Consider the following 5,171-nt stretch of genomic DNA (forward strand, 5'->3'; position numbering starts at 1 on the left):
GCATCTTACTAATCCAGACAATGTGCCGCGTGTCCCTGTAGCTTAACCCAATTATAGACTAGAGCTAGACGTATGAACAATGATCTTTAGCGAATCACGAATAAGAAAGATTACGTATGAAAAGTCTGTATAAGTATACGTGTAAAACCTCAATAAAGGGTCTTCTGATTCACCCGCATCAGGAGTCCGTGCCTTAACTCTCCCTCAACAGGTTTCCCTTGCCAAGGCTTTCCTGACTTCAGTGAGAGGGCAGGTCCAAAGTAGAGATGGGGAGTCAGCTCAGCAGGATGGGGACAGGGTCAGGTCAGCACCTGAGAGGTGCAGGGCCAGGCACAGCCATGTCTGCAGCGTCACTCAGGCCAGCCCCAAGAAGAAGGACAGCAGCTCCGTGGCAAGGGGGGTGAGGCCCCGCAGTGAGGCCAGTCACTCTCTGTCTCCCCTGCTCTTGTGCCCAGCAGATCCCCCTCCCTGTCTGCCTGCAGCCCCTCCATGCCCACCCCGCTGCCCAGCACAGCACCAGAGCCCTGGCCCTGCAGCCCCTCCAGCAGCTCCTGCTGCCCCAGGGACAGAGCAGCCTGCCCCGAGCTGGTGCACACAGAAACCTACTTCTCCTTCTCATTTTCTGTCTCTGAACGCTGCCCTGCTTTCCTCCTGGGACATCCCTGCTCCCCAGAGAGCCTTTCCCCAGGTCAGTGTGTCCGTGCTGGCCTGGCTGTTCCTGCACCCCTGCCCTGTGCTCCCTGCAGGGTCCCAGGCTGGTGGTGCTGCTCTGCAGAGCGAGTGGCTGTGGGGTCATGGGGTGACTCCTGACTCAGCTTTGGCCATGCTGGTTGGAGTGGGAAGCAGACCCAGCTGGACAGGGATCACCACCACTGATACTGCTGGCACCTGTCTGTGCTCATGGACAGTGCTCAGAGTGACCCCAGGGCACCTGCAATGGCAGGAGATGTGTTTGGGTGGGCACTAGCTCCAGCCTGTGGTGTTTCACTGAGGGTGCAGGAATCACTCTCCAGTGCCCCTTCCCTGGGACTCCTGGCTCCCCACTGTCTCTCTGGGGATTGCAGAGCCCTTGTTGCCCCATACATCCCTGGATTTAGTGCTCTACCTTCTGGTTACTCCACCGTGGATCATTCCTCACTTTGAGAGGCTCCAGTCACTGCTCACCCCCAGGCACACGCTGTCCCTGGAGATCCCCTGAGCTCTCCTGGGGCTCAAATTCCCCTATAAAAGGATGGGCATCTCTCATCAGCATGGTGACCTGTGGGACAGCCCCAGTCAGGCAATTCAGACACCATTCCCCATCTCCACTGGTCACTGACAGGTGAACTGTAAATCCAGCCCTCAGTCCCTAACAGATCACACAGGGACTCTGAGCTCATCTCCTGGCTCCCATGGAGTTCACCAGCAGAATAGTAGGACCTTTTGTGATGCAATTCCTTGGGCATATTTTTGACTCCATCTTCTGAAGGAAGGCCAGACTTCAGGCACATCACAGGGCATATCCCCTTTTCTTATGGAAATATTATTCTGGAACCAGGTCTGGCATTAGGGGGCCCAGTGCCTGGTCCTGCCCATTCTCACAGGAAATGCGCAGGGAAGCACAACCCTCCCACCACCATGTTAGGAGAGCTCTTAGGCCATATTCACACATCAGAGCACAGCAGGGCAGTGTGGAAGTGAAGAGAGCAGCCCTGGCAGGAGAAAGTGCTGGTGTGGTTGGTGGGCATGTCTCCAGGAAAGCTGCAGCCCCCACAGGAAGGCTGCAGCAAAGAAAACCTTGCTGTGGTAGTGGGGGAATGGTCTTGAGGAGCAGAGGGTCTGTCCCCAGAGGCTGCATCCAGACTCTCCTCCACCCCTGCTCTGCTGTGAGCATTGGAGCACTGTAGGGGGAAGGGACCAGCCCATGGTGACAGCCAGCTGCCACCCTCACAGAAGAGGGGTGTGAGATCAAACCCTGACTGTGTGCAGGGGAGCTGAGCTCTCCTAGTGGACATGGGACCCATGGTCTCACCCCGTCTCTACTTGTCCAAGCCTGGCTCCATCCCCCTGAGTTCCCTTGGTCTCGGTGCCAAAAGAGACACTGCAAAGGGAAACTCTCCTCATTGCACTGGGAGTGGTTCGAGGGAGCTGAGACTAGCAGGCTCTGAGGTTCCCCCATCTCTGCTGATGAAGGAGGATGCTGCTTTCCTGCTTCAACAGGGTCTCTGGGTCAGATTTAGATGAGAGATTCTTGAGGAGCAGCAGGATGAACCTAAGTGTTTTCCTTTTGACATGAATATAACAGAAAAGAGAAAGAAATGAAGAACCCATAGCCATGACCACAAATACCCTGGGAATGATGAGATGATGCACATGGGATGGTTATTGATTCTGACATTGGACCCATTGGATCAGTTTCCTCAGTGCGTCCTTGAGCTCCTTGTTCCTCATGCTGTAGATGAGGGGGTTCACTGCTGGAGGCACCACCGAGTACAGAACAGCCACCACCAGGTCCAGAGATGGGGAGGAGATGGAGGGGGGCTGCAGGTAGGCAAACATGACAGTGCTGATAAAGAGGGAGACCACGGCCAGGTGCGGGAGACCCGTGGAAAAGGCTTTGTGTCGGCCCTGCTCAGAGGGGATCCTCAGCACAGCAGTGAAGATCTGCACGTAGGACAGCACAATGAAAATGAAACACCCAAAGAATAAACAGGCACTAACCACAATAACCCCAACTTCCCTGGAGTGGGAGTCTGAGCAGGAGAGCTTGAGGATCTGGGGGATTTCACAGAAGAACTGCTCCAGGACATTGCCTTGGCAGAGTGGTATTGAAAATGTGTTAGCAGTGTGCAGGAGAGCATAGAGCAAGCCACTGGCCCAGGCAGCTGCTGCCATTTTAACGCAAGCTCTGCTGCCCATCAGGGTCTCATAATGCAGCGGTTTGCAGATGGCAATGTAGCGGTCATAGGCCATGACAGTAATAAGAAAATACTCTGCTGAAAGCAAGAAAAAGAGGAAAAAGACCTGGGCAGCACATCCTGAGTAGGAAATGGCCGTCGTGTCCCACAGCGAATTGGCCATGGATTTGGGGACAGTGGTGGAGATGGAGCCAAGGTCGAGGAGGGAGAGGTTGAGGAGGAAGAAGTACATGGGGGTGTGGAGGCGGTGGTCACAGGCTACAGCTGTGATGATGAGGCTGTTGCCCAGGAGGGCAGCCAGGTAGATGCCCAGGAACAGCACATCGTGCAAGAGCTGCAGCTCCCGTGTGTCTGCAAATGCCAGGAGGAGGAACTCATGGAGGGAGCTGCTGTTGGACATTGCGCTCCCTTCGGGAGGGATTCTCTGAGGGAGAAGAGACAGTGACAAGTTAGGACAGACTTCTCTGAGCAAAAATTTCTCATAACCTGCACCCTCCCCAAACACACACACATTGTCTCTCCCCAGCAGGGAGAGGTAGGTCTTCAGCAAGACCATCCTTGAGCTCTGTGGCTTAAGCTCCAGTTTGTGCTGCCTGAGTTTGCTGTGAGGAGCAGGGGCCTCTGCCTGTGCGCTCCAGAGGAGTCAGCCCTGACCTACAGCAGTGGGTAAATTGGAACATGGGTGACTAAATTTTTGTACTCACAGTTTTAGTCAGATTTCATCCACTCATAACTTTGAGGGGCTTTTCAGCATCTTCACTCCGAGTTCCAAACAGTGTGGGTTCATTGATAGTTTTAAGAATTTGTTTTCTTTCAGATTCCCCTTTCATCGCTGATGAGGATTCTTGGAGGTAGAGATCCTCAGCATTGCAATTGCACTTGGGGTAAACAACTGTGATTCCTGAGAGGCAAAAAGGATTCACTCTGGCTTTAGTGCAGAGTGAGGAGAGCTGGCCTGGCCATCAGTCTTCTTCCCAGCTGTCCTGTGCATGCTCCTCCGAGGTGGAAGACACTCGCACTGATATTACCCTAGAAAGAAACGACACTGCTGAAAGCAGAGGAGCCCAGTTTCAAAATGCAGATCAACAGACTCAGCACTCTTGCTGAGAGTATCTGAGGGAGGTCTCAGCCCTCCCCTTCTAGCCAAGAACACAATGCATGCATTCCATTTGTCCACATCTAGATGCCCAGAAGCAATTCTGTGGCCTTAGTATCTAGGTGGCGTCTCCATGGGGCACCTACATAGCACCCAGAGGCAACAGGAGAGCTGGGCCCTTCTGGAGCACAGCTTGCAGCCCAGCCAGATGCCGCAGGGGGATAGTCAAATTTACTAGGGATGGGGTGTCCAGAAGAGAGAGTTGGCTCATTCCCAGCCCCCCAACACTGCATTGTCCAGGGCCCCAGAGGTTAGAGGGGCACTTGGGCACCTCACTGTCAAGGGCACGTCTGCATGGCAGGACCTGCAGGGTCAATGTCTGAACTGCATCTGAAGTCCCCCTGCCCAGAGAGTCCAAGGGGAAGAACAAGGGCAGCATGGACAGGTAACATGGAGCAATAGCATGATATTTCTGCTTGGGGAAAAAGGGGCATAGAGAGACAGATGGGCACCCAGGAGCTTCTCCTCTCCGGATGTCTGGCTGCCAAGGAAACACACTCAACCTCACATCCTTGAGGGCAGAGGGCTGTGCTGGCTGGCAGAGGAGAGGAGGTGCTGGAGTTGATGGTTTCCTCTCACACTTTGAGCATGACTCTGCTGCCTGGAGCCGTCCCTGCGGGCAGCTGTTTCTCTGTCCTCACGTCTCTCCCCGGTCAGTGCTCAGAGACCCCATCCCACCCGCTGGGTGCTCAGCTCTGCCCTGCAGAAACCTCCCGGGGGCAGGACACTGCCCAGGGCACCTCTGTGGTTGCAGGTGATACAGAGCAGGGGAGACAAACCTTGGTGAGGCTGGAAAGGTGCTGCTGGCTCTGTCTGTAGGCTGAGGGGTGGATGGAGGCATTTGCTGAGTCCCTCCCAGAGCTGCTCCTCTCCCCGTGTCACTGTTTTGGAGCCTCCATCCCATATCTAAACCTGACAGATCCAATCCCATTTCACCCCACCCAAAGAGAATAAAACTGCAAGCACAGACTCATGACAGCTCCTTCCCTTTCACGTATCCCCTGCCTTGACCTCCCTTTTGCAAAAGCCCGTCCAGAAATGTCCGAGGAGTGAGCTGGAGCTGAGAGCAGTCCTGACCCACACAGCACCCTCTTGACAGGACCTGCCCTGCCGAGGGT

General features: G+C 54.7%; 1 long non-coding RNA gene across 1 annotated transcript; it reads right to left on the bottom strand.

Moving 5' to 3' along the window:
• Positions 1 to 3,252: 3,252 nt before the first annotated feature.
• Positions 3,253 to 4,853, bottom strand: LOC135324006 (uncharacterized). Its single transcript, XR_010385446.1, has 3 exons — positions 4,833 to 4,853; positions 3,602 to 3,926; positions 3,253 to 3,321 (listed from the first exon to the last, which is right to left on the bottom strand). It is a non-coding gene; the product is annotated as an uncharacterized LOC135324006 (long non-coding RNA).
• Positions 4,854 to 5,171: the final 318 nt, after the last annotated feature.

Source organism: Dromaius novaehollandiae, chromosome 30 (genome assembly GCF_036370855.1).
Source record: "Dromaius novaehollandiae isolate bDroNov1 chromosome 30, bDroNov1.hap1, whole genome shotgun sequence".
Lineage (NCBI taxonomy): Eukaryota > Metazoa > Chordata > Aves > Casuariiformes > Dromaiidae > Dromaius > Dromaius novaehollandiae.